Source organism: Clupea harengus, chromosome 22, assembly GCF_900700415.2.
Source record: "Clupea harengus chromosome 22, Ch_v2.0.2, whole genome shotgun sequence".
Lineage (NCBI taxonomy): Eukaryota > Metazoa > Chordata > Actinopteri > Clupeiformes > Clupeidae > Clupea > Clupea harengus.
Window position 1 is genome coordinate 22,182,195 of NC_045173.1, and position 12,207 is coordinate 22,194,401.

General features: G+C 40.9%; 2 long non-coding RNA genes across 2 annotated transcripts; both read left to right on the top strand.

Moving 5' to 3' along the window:
- The first annotated feature begins 6,615 nt into the window (after nt 1-6,615).
- Nucleotides 6,616-7,426, top strand: LOC116218417. The gene is made up of 2 exons (XR_004162840.1): nt 6,616-6,924; nt 7,385-7,426. It is a non-coding gene; the product is annotated as an uncharacterized LOC116218417 (long non-coding RNA).
- Nucleotides 7,427-8,369: 943 nt separating this feature from the next.
- On the top strand, nt 8,370-9,235 carry LOC122128644. The gene is made up of 3 exons (XR_006151533.1): nt 8,370-8,637; nt 8,739-8,806; nt 9,221-9,235. It is a non-coding gene; the product is annotated as an uncharacterized LOC122128644 (long non-coding RNA).
- The last annotated feature ends 2,972 nt before the right edge of the window (nt 9,236-12,207 follow it).

A 12,207-nucleotide genomic window follows, 5' to 3' on the forward strand; every position in this document is an offset into this window, starting at 1 on the left:
ATATGCCACTGCCAGGCCTTTCAGCCCCACGCACCTTCAGCAAACACCAATGCCAACCTCATGAGGGAGATATATGGAGCTAAAACAGAGGCTTAAAGTTCGGCATTGAAAAAAACTAAATCGCCAATTGATAAAAAAAAATACAACATTGGCATTGAAACACTTGTATTGAATTTTACTTTGGGCACTGAAAAGATGTTTTGATGGTTAGTTTGTTGATGTGCTTTTTCAATGACAATCTCTTCTTTGTTTGTTCATGTCAGCCTTTTTCAGTGCGTTTTTAGTCTGTTTTCGATGTCAGCACTTTTCAATGTCAACGTACTGTCTCTGTTTTGGTGTGGAAGGGGAGGAGTTTAATGGGAGAGTGTGAGAAGGTGAAATCCCCCCCCTCTCCCCTTGGCACAAAAAAGGGCATTTCACACATGTTGCCCTGCCAGAGACTAGACAGGGGATGTGCCTAGTGTGCCTAGTGTTTGAAAGTACCTTGAGTACCTTGTATGTCTTTGATTTATGTTTGTTCATTTTGTGTGCACTTGTTTGGAGTTGATGTAGAGAATCCCCCATATAAATAAATAAGAGATATATTTTTATATGAAGCCACCATCTCCTGCACTGTGTTCTTCCCAACTTCACCACCAATTCCAGTCGCATACCTCCCAAAACGTGGGGTGACCGCCTCTGTCCCTCACAGAGGGACAAGTGTGACTCCTTTCTCACTGGTAGGCTACGCCCAGCATAATAAAGAAAGCTGAAATAGCAAACACAGAGAAGTAAGTAAATGTTATGGATTGAGTTTTGTGGAATTTCTAGATATATGTTCTTACCTTGTAATGAATACCTATATACCTACCTACCTTAGACAAGAAATATATGTTTTTCTTAGATTCAGTGGGCAACACATCTCTGAACGTGGGCATGGTTGGACATGGGGGATGGTGAAAAGAAGAAGAGAAAATCCCACGGAAACTCTTTTTTTTATCTGTCTCTGCTTCAGTATCTGTTTTAGCTCCATACAGATTGGGCTGGTTACATAACTGTTTGACACTCAGTCAGGAAAAAATGGGATGTGTCCACCAGTGTGCTCAGAAGAAAACAGAACTGAAACCCTATACAAAACCCTAAATTCTGTCTGGTATGTGGTCATTCATTTTGTCTCTTGCGCCCTCTTCTGGCTTGTTATTGCAACTGTCTCCTGTGCATTTCCCATTAGCCAAAAACAATTCAATTCAATTCAATTCAATTCAATTCAACTTTATTTCGCCATGTATACAGATACTAGGAATTTTTTTTGGTATTCTCCATGCAGGCTATATTATCACCAAACTATCTCCTGCACGAGATCTCCACGGCCGCTACACAAGCGCCATCGGACAAGGGGGTAGACAGGACGGGAAGACAAGGTTGAGGGAAGAATTGCAGCATAACATGAGGAAAGGGAGGAGAAAAAAAAAGGCGACCCCCAGACTATGCTCCTAGAGGAGTACAGTGTGGGAGCAGGAAAAAAACACCTCAGCACATAAGCACATACATTTTACAACATGACAGAACTCAAGACTTGCAACGGGGAGGGGGGAAGGGGGATGGAGGTAAGCCAGCGCAAACAAGCAGCAATCTGGTCCAACAGCCATATTCGGCTATGGTCACAGACCCGCCTGTCACCCTGGGGGTACGAAGCAGGCGAAGGCGTGGGATGGGGGTCATGGGGTGGTGAATGCATATCTGTAATGTGTACGTGTGTATGTATGCATGTAGAAAGTTCGTGTATGAGTAGGCCTGGATTGTCGCCTTCCCCTAGGCCTAATCAGACAGATTCTCAGTCCGCAAGATTGTCGTTGTCATGGAGACATCCTTGAAAAGGTCCTGGACTGAGACAACAATCCACAGGTGTCTGTGGAAAGGGGGAAGGGAATGCAAGAGAGTCTCACTGCAGCGATCTTCAGGGGAGTTGTTGTTCCAGCAACAGCCTTGGCCAAGGCAGTGCTGGTTGAGGGGGCCGAAAGCAGATAAGATTGGGGTTGTTTGGTCTTGGGAGTAGGCGCCAATTTGCTCGTCTACTCCTATTCCGTCCGGTCTCCGAATTGCTCCAATTTCCTTTGCAAAGCCGTGAACTTCTCCGTGTTGTTATCCATATCGTGGTTAATAGCCGCCAGGATGTTATCCATATCGCGGTGTATAGCCACAGTCTGAGTGCCAACAGCTCTGCCCAGCGCTTCAATCATGTCGGGCAGCCTTAGTGGGCTTTTGACAGCTGTCACCGTTTCATACATTTTCCGATAAACCAGGGTTCCACCTAATCCAATCAGCAGAAAGCCTGTAATCAAGGTTCCGAATAGGTAGATGTCTTCAATGTCCTCCACGGAAAGGGCCGCCAGGCACACGACTCGCCACTCCCACGCGTTCATCGAGTGGAACTCATAGCCTGCTGAGTACACACACACACACACACACAAACACACACACACACACACACACACATACACAAGTATGATGGATACTATTGGATGTTTTGATGTTAGAACAAACTGTCTATGCTATAACCTTACTATTTACAATTCGTTCTTTCTCATTTTCGGGTGGTTTATGCGTAGACACAAGTAGGATTTGAGGTTTGTAAAGTGTGATTTGTAAAGTACAGTATTTCAGGGTGATAATAGGATGGGGGGAACTATTCTATCAGGAAGACCCAAGAACAATTTTGGATGCATGGAAAAGGCCATTGAAACTGATATGCCACAGTGGTACATGACACTGCTAAACAAAGCAAGAAAAGAAAGACAGAAGTACAAGGGCTGTGTACCGAAAGGCCTCCATGTTTAACAGACATAAACTCTGTGACACAAACTTAGAAGCACAGTCCTATACGTGGGTTAAGGGAGTTGTGCAGGCAGTCATGCCTCCCCCTCTCAGTCTCACACACAGTCCACTCAGCCACAGAAGTCTGTGGGCAGCCAAGGAGATAAGGCAGAAAGGGTCCAGAAGCCAAGATTGACAGCTCAGTAAAGCCATTCACCACAGAGACAGGAAGCCAGGCAGTTGGTGGTTTGTACTGAGTGGTGTGGCAGTTAGCATGATGAGCTATAACCTAACTCTTCAACTACATTTTTGTTGCAGTTTTTGTTCCAGGATGAAGTTGTGTTATGGTGAAAAGTTGCCTTGCAGATTTTACGGTGAGTATGTTCAAGAGAATGGACTTGTTTTACCATTGTGCCTAGTGGTGGTTGAATGTGAGAAAACTAAGTATGGTGATAACTAGTGTACCAATGTGTACCAATTCTGCCTACACACTAAAAGGCAAATGAGAGACTGTTGAAATGTGATGAGTCCAGGGAGTGCAAAAGGGTCCAAATGAGACATTCTGTGCTAATCAATTATCTGTGGTTTTCTGCCACGTATGACTGAAAGGTGACATTTGGTCTTCTGGATGATGATCTGACCCATAACAATGCTGAACTCCAGCCCAAAATGTATTGAGTTTACGGAACAATAACTAAGAATTATAGAAAAAAAATGATAAAGTAGGCCAATGTGTATGAAAGTTTTGCTCTATGTGCGTGACAAGGTACAATCACATGTATGTAATGAGACTCACAACCTGTGTGTCAGTGTAGGCTGACTGGCTACACACCTTTGTAAAGCAGGCTTAATAACATGTAGTCAGCCGACAAGCCCATATTTCCATGCTGCTTGTGTGATCTTTGGTTAAGCCTGCAGGAGAGGAACAACTACAAGAGACTGGGCTGCTGCATGAATGTCACCCCACATCCCATAATAAGGTTATCAGCCATCAAAGAGGAATGGGGGGACAATAAAAAGTGCTCAACAACAATCCATCAGACAGTTTCAAGTTGAACAGTTAAAGATGTGACATCATAATTTGGAAATGTATGTGCTGTAAAATGCTTTTTTTCTAGCACAAGGGCCATAATGGTTGTTTTTTTTGCATATTTTCACAATTTGTTAATTGATCTGAAGGACATTACAGTATTCAGTAATGGAAACCAGAACAGTAATGAACAAGCTACTAGTGCCCTCTAGTGGTAAAAGACAGTACTGCATGCCTACAGTAACGTTTGAAGAACATCCACTAACTCAAACGCAGGTTACTGTGTTCACAGGAACCAAAAACCAAAGTATTAATTCTACTGAATTTGGCAATGATGAGACCACAACTTAACATATCTGTCACACAGTGACCAAAGACATTTGTTGTTGTGAGAATCTTACAATTAATACTTGTGGAAGTACCTTTACACCCTCAGTGTCAGCACTGTTTTGCATCCCTCATATTATTAACAATGCAATGTCAAGTATTTTGACTATGCTTTTGGTATGAGTAGGCCAATACCTAAAATTGTAATGTTAAATATTAATTGTAAATATGTAATACTGATACACTGTCATATCACTTCGTTTCTCATGGCACAACTTAAACTCAGTTCACTCTGACAAGCCTGGGAAGATCCACTGTTGCACTGGTACACTGGTGACTCTGGGTAATTTACCATATGTGAGAATGGAGGGGGTGCTGCTGCTGATCCTATGATTGATGATCACATGGTGAGAATGCAAACACACCTCAGCACCAAGTTGCACAATCACTACAGAGAATTTATCTCTTTTTAGCACCTCTGTGTGATTAGACACATATTTCTCTGCACTGCTTAATCATATAGAATTAAACATCAAAGATGTTTAAACAGGACAAGGTGCCTCACACCTCATAATGAGATAATCAGGTAGCAGTGGAATGTGGAGTCAAGATCAGTGCCCAACAAGAATCCATCATTGGTTATGAGTCGATCAGCTAAAGTTGCAACAGACACAATATGGTGGTAGGTTTTATTTCCTTTCAAACAGATTTATTTAAAGGGACACAGTGATAATGTATATGCTTTCAAAATTAAATGTTTCCTTTTATGCCCACATACACTTTCACAAGTGTCATCTAAAGAGGTGGTAATGCGAATCATTTTCAGCAACTCTTATAAGTCTTACCCTCCTCTCACTCCTGTCAGCGGTACATCAGTGTTACCAAACAGTATGTCAAGAAGGAAGCAGGACATGAGATTAAAAACTTAAAAACCTGGTTTCCCCTAGTAGTGACGGACATACTCGAAACAGTTCAAGCTTATGTTGATGTGATCTTGACTGAGTTGAATCATTCTTTTCTACTGTGCCCTCTCTATCTTGCTTTAAGTAAACGCTAGTATGCTTGTGTTTATATTGATAACAATGCAGTGTGCATCATAAGAATAACAGATATGTGCAAAGATTCTGGCACCCCAATGGAATAATCACATCAATATTCGGTAGAGCCTCCCCTTGCTGAAATGACAGCATGAAGATGCTTCTTATAGCCACCGATAAGTCCCTGAATCCTGGCTGCAGGTATTTTGGACCATTTCTCCTTACAAAATGTCTCCAGTTGGGTCAGGTTTGATGACTGCCAAGCGTGGACAGCCCGCTTCAGATCATTCCATACATTTCCGATGACATTCAAGTCTGGGGACTGGGATGGCCGTTCTAGAACATTGTATCTGTGCCTCTGCATGAATTGGTAGTTGTTAGTTTTTGAACAATGCTTCGGATCGTTGTCCTGCTGAAACAACCAACATCGGCGTAACTTCAGCTTCCTGACTGAGTCTTGAATATTGTTCCCAAGAATCTGCTGATACTGGGTGGAATCCATGCAACCCTCCACTTTGACAAGTTTTCCAGTACCTGTGCTAGCCACACAGCCCCATAGCATGATGGACCCTCCACCAAATTTTACAGTAGGCAGCAAGTTATTTTTCCGTGATGCAAAGCGCTTATGGTTGTGACCAAATAACTCTCTTAGTTTCATCTGTCAATAACACTTTATTCCAAAATGGTTTGTCCAGATCAGCCTTGCATAACTCAAGCGACTCTGCTTGTGGAGAGTACACAGAAAAGGCTTTTTATGCATTACCCTTCCATCGGGCTGTCCTTGTGCAAAGTGTGCTGGACTGTGGAACGATGTACAATGACACCATTAGCAGCAAGATGTTCTTGGAGCTCTTTAGAGGTACTCTTTCTGTGGTTTGTCTGTGACTATTCTAACCATTCTTCATCTTTGCCTTTTCATACATTTTTCTTGGCCTACCACATCTTTCCTTCAGAAGGATTTTTCACATTCGATTTTATTTCATACAACTCAACTCAACAAATTTTTGTCTGAAAAACATCCCATCATCCAGTTTTCTAAGCTTTCCGTTACACAACTACCATTGTTAAATGATAGAGAGACTATAATTTTGAACTCTCTCTCCCCACGGTTACCACAGTGATTGGTCAACAGCACTTTCGGTCAAAAGTAACAGTTCATTATAACTAAAAATCCCTAAAAAGCTCACATGTGAACTTACAGGTTGTTAAAAACATTGCGTTCGTCATTCACACTCTGTCTTGCTCTATCTTTTTCATGGATAACATGTATTTCCCTTCAATGGAAACTTTAAAGGTGAACATTTGAAAATGAAAAGAATTGGAAAATATCCGATTGATATTTGTAATTATGATCCTGCTTATAACCCTTCTTCTATTCATTGTATGTGTTTATGTGTTGATAACTTACCATGATTGTGTCTTAGATGTAATAACATTGTTTTGAATGATCACAAATTTGATGTATGTATTTTATTGATATTAACCAATTTATCCTTCAAATGTCTAAAAGGCAGTTAGAACTAGATCAGCAGGTTAGATCATGAACACACAACGAGCGGGAAGGGATACGCCTTTCTGAATAGTCAAATGAGGGCGGAAGAGGAGGTACAAAGAATATTTCACTTGGCAGTATATTCTTTACAGTTAGAAAGTCAATAGTTACAAGAAATGCTCAACAAATGTATGGCTCAGCGATGATGCACATCGGGACATTGGTAGTTATTTTTATACATTATGGTAAGTAAGCTAATACTGTGCTTTTGAGTTCTTGTGTAAGCATGGTCGAAACAAAATTGCGTGTTTTCAATGTCCCGCAAACAGACTTTTGCGACGCTTGATTAAGAGAAGATTGTACTAGTTTCATTAAGAATATCGTTAGGATAACATTACAAAGGTATATCATTATTGATAGTTTCTAAACGAATGCTTAGTAGGGCAAACTTAAATATTCCATTACAACTGAAAATGTGCCGAAACCATTTCACAGATATTAAATTATGTTTTGTTAAGAAAAATAATATTTACATGTCGAGGACTGTCAAGTGCAAACTTTCAGAGCTTTTCCATGCAAATCTTTCAGACGAAACTCCCTAGTTGAAACAGAATGGATAGCACCTCAATTCCAATCATGTTGCTACATGTCCTGTGCCGTTTTAATAATGATTTCACCTTGAGGCATTTTTTACCTGATCCCCAGATCTGATGTGTTCCTTGAAGGATGATGTGAAGAGAATAACAGCAAAAGAGGGGAACACTGTTACTCTGCGGCCTGAAGTACATACACTGGAGACTGATGCTCAAATTCTTTGGGTGTTTAATCAGAATAGTGCAGATTCTAAAATAGTCTACAGTCAGGTGTTTAAAGGAGATATTAATACAGAATATTCAGGGAGACTCAAAGACCGACTGCTGCTGGACAGAAGTACCGGATCTCTCACCATCAGAAACATCACCGCCAGAGAGTCTGGGATATATCACCTTCGAATAATTAGTGAACATTTCTCATATTGGCAGTTTAACTGTACTGTCTATGGTGAGTGAGAATACAATAATACATAGTGTATTAATAAACCTGATACGCACATACGCACACAAATTAACAGAAGTAATTTTGCTTTTACCTGTGTAATTAATGTACGCCCCAATTACAAATTGTAGCATTATATGAATAGTTGTCTGATTACAGTACTTAAGTACAAACTCGTGTGTGTTTATCTCTCCAGCTCCTGTCTCTGCCCCTAACATCAGTAGAGGAAATTCTCACTCCAACCCCAATACTGCTAAGAGCCGCACTTGGTCAGGAGCTGAGTCCCAGTCCAGTTGTCAGGTGTTGTGTTCTGCGAAGAATGACAGGCAGGTGTCCTTATCCTGGTTCAGAGCGAATGAACTACTTAGACAAACCAGCAGTCCTGATGTCAACACCACCCTGTCCCTCCATCTGGATATAGATGAGAAAGATAATAACACTGTGCATAGTTGTGTGTCTGCCAATCCTGTCAGCAACGACACCACTTATCTCAACATCACTGCCATCTGTATTAATCAAAAAGGTTTGTCAACATCGTCTGAATTCTACGGTCCAAAAGTAAAAATAGTAATTTTGTCTGTAAGTAGTGTTAATGGTACCTTTGACTGGATTGTATATACTGCTAAATTGAATAAATGTCTATATATCATGAAGTGATCTAGTGCAATAGACTAGGAAGGGGGCTGTTCACATAATGGTTGACCAATGTATGGCAATACAACCACATTGTGAAACACTGGAGACAGTCTGCATTTTATTGAAAAGAACTCATGTTAGTATGTGTTGTCTTTCAGATCCTTCAATGTCTAGACGGCAGTATCTTATCGTTTTGTTAGCACTCTGCCTTTTTGCTACAATTGCAATTGTGGTCATGGCAATATATTTGAAGAAGAAAAGAGAAAATAATATTAGTAGATGTACAGGTGGGCATCCCAGTAAAGGCATGACTAATTCTTCTTATTTTTGCATTGATTTTGTGGAGTGCATGACTACACCAACAAATCAAACTTCAAATGTTTTTCAGCTCACAGTCTTGAAGAGTCGCAGTATGCTGATGTGAAACATTGTGCACGTGCAAAGGAACAACATCAGGTGATTATTCCACTGGGGTGTGTTTTGTCGATGGCTCCATATGGTGGGCCCTAATTTCATTGATGGGTAATGAGCAAAGCAATGAGCAAAGCCGGTCGCTCGTGTGGCGTGGGAGCATTACACTGACCCACCCAGGTTTTTTCTTAGAATCTGGCTCATGGTATTAAATTGAAAAATGATTTTGCCAAGTTATTAAATTAACTTTAGTTCATGTGTGGCTGATTTTACTTATTGCTTTGCTCGTTGCCAGTTGAAATTAGGCTACATGTACTGTATTTTTACTTCAATAGATTTTTAGTCTATCTATCTTTACCTGACACACATATATTACACCATGGCAGGACCCCACAAATTGATATTGTAGGTTTTGAGTTCATCTGTGAATAAATCCTTTTTTCATTTTTTTTGTCATAGGATGTCTTACAGGAGACAGAATCGACCTGTGACACGATGTACTCAGTGATTAGATTAGATTAGATTCAACTTTATTGTCATTGCACAGAGTACAAGTACTGAGGCAACGAAATGCAGTTTAGCATCCAACCAGAAGTGCAAAATAGCAAAAAGTGCAGAGTATGTGCATATGTAAAGTGTAATAAGTGAATAAATAGATATGTACAGTAAGAAATAGATATGCAATATGAACAGTAAGAAATGGATATGCAATATGAACAGTAATTGGGACAAGAATAGCAGCAATTGAGGTAAGAAGTGTAGGTATGATAAGTATATGTAAAGTGCAGGTGTAAGTATTAGTGGTGGTAATAAGTGAGATGAAGTGAAAGAGGTATTAGTAATATTATATTTAAGAGGTATTGTATGTTATAAGTACGATTAAGACAAGAAATAAGTGGTAGAAAAAACATTCTGGTGCAAATGTTCAGTGGCTGGAGGAGGGTGTGGCAGTCAAGCCAGGGTGGAGGAGGGAAGTACAGTGCAAATGTTCAGTGGCTGGAGGAGGGTGTGGCAGTCAGGCCAGGGTGGAGGGGGGAAGTACAGTCACTGAGGGAGATGTGTGTGGGGGTGGGGGGCAGAGTTCAGTAGAGTGACAGCCGCAGGGATGAAGCTGTTCCTGAACCTGCTGGTCCGGGAACGGAGCACCCTGTAGCGCCTCCCAGAGGGGAGGAGGGCAAACAGTCTGTGGCTGGGGTGAGAGCTGTCCTTTTCGATGCTGCGTGCCCTCCGCAGACATCTCTTGCTCTGGACAGCCTCAATGGTGGAGAGTGAGGAACCGGTGATGCGTTGGGCAGTTTTCACCACCCTCTGCAGTGATTTACGGTCCGCGACAGAGCAGCTGCCATACCATACTGAGATGCAGTTTGTGAGGATGCTCTCTATGGTGCAGCGGTAGAAATTCTCTAGAATCTGAGGAGACAGATGGGCCTTTTTCAGTCTCCTCAGGAAGAAGAGACGCTGGTGTGCTTTCTTTACCAGGGATGAGGTGTTGAGGGTCCAAGAGAGGTCCTCAGAGATGTGGACACCCAGGAACTTGAAGCTGGCGACACGCTCAACCTCCATCCCCACACTCAGGTGTTGTGACATGAGATTGATGTATTGTACATTTATTTATTTATTATTTAATGTATGTTATTTTATTGATAACATAAATTGTAAAACTTTTCACTGTAACTTTACAGAGTATGAGTATGAGAGTATTGAGAATGTTACTGTACTACTATTACTACTTTTTCAGAATGTTCCTCTCTCTATCAAACTTGATCAAACACTACTTGCACTATCATGGTTCAACAGAATGATAATGGTTGGATGGTTTTTTTTAAGTTGTAGGGTTGGGGCTACTCTGTGACATCCCTTTATGCTATGAAGGATATTTAAAGCAGACTGATATATATTCATGTAGGGTCGGGGCTACTGTGTGACACCCCTTTATGCTATGAAGGATATTTAAAGTTGGACTGTTGTAATGTCTTATCAGAGACACGGGTGAATCTTTTGAGTGAAGCCTCCCTCTCTCCCTTGATGCGCATCATTGCAAGAATAAAGCCTTTCTTGACTGATCATTTTCCGACTGAGTCTCCATCAATCTTTTTGTACTAAAAAAATACCAACAGGTCCAATTAAGACATACTGTGCTAATCATTTATCTTTGGTTTTCAGGGACATTTTTGTAGTAGAGTCCAAACTCACGTACGACTGAAAGGTGACATTTGGTCTTCTGGATGATGATCTGACCCATAACAATGCTGCGCTCTTGCCCAAAATATATTGAGTTTACGGAACAGCTAAAGTTCTGATTACTACACACTTTTGCAAAGCAAACTTAATAATAACATTTAGTCAGCCGACAGGCCCATATTTTCAAGATGGTTGTGCGATCTTTGGTTGATTCATAAACTTCATCGACTACGAGAAGGCTTTCGATAGTGTGGACAGGGAGACCCTCTGGAAGCTTCTCAGGCACTACGGAGTGCCAGAGAAATTAACTAACATCATCAGAAACACCTATGAGGGAATGACCTGCAGTGTGATCCACGAGGGACAACCTACCGGTGCTTTCTGCGTACAAACGGGAGTGAGGCAAAGTTAGAATCAAGCAAACGCAATATCTCCCAAAAAAACCCTGCTAAGCCTCTAATTAAGCAGAGGACAAAATTGAACACACACACTTTAATGCTTAATGGAATGTATTGCATGCAGATGAATAACAACCAGACAGAATATGTGTTTTCTTCTTGAGGGTAGGAAATGAAATATTTTGGGCGGAAACCTCAATAAGTGTTGATGTGAGTGATGTGTGTGCCTTGACTCTGGAGCTGGAAACCCCCCAAACTCCCACAACTGCTGCTCACATTCCAAAGAGGAATGAAAAGACCGATATTATAGTGTGATTCTTCATCTGCCTGTAGATATGGGGACTATATGGGGACAGTGGTAATGGATGTTATTAAGCAGAAAAAAGCTAGTTATTGATGGTTAAAAAAATGTATATTCCTGTGATTGCTAGGATTCAATAACACTTAAAAAATGCAAAACATAAATGAGGTCTTATCAAATTAACTTTATAACATTATTGAGCAAACAAATAAATACTTAGTTACTTGATTCCTATAAGGGAAATGGTTTTGTCAACATAGACAACACATAAAACATAAGAACATACATCACACAGCATATTTACATACATACTTTCATAGCGCATCGAGCACCGTGAACACCCTTCAGTAATCACGCAGTTAAAATAGGTGGGGATACCCACATTTGGTAATTACTTTATTTCACAGAAGAGGGCGCAATCAAGTATAAATGGGTTGATTAATTAGTGGGTGTGGCAATCAAGTCATTGTTTATCAGCCAATCACAATTATTCGACCATAGCTTATTAATGTTCACACAGAGCTCAGTAATTGTTCTACAATAGAACAACAATTGTTCTGGTCCTT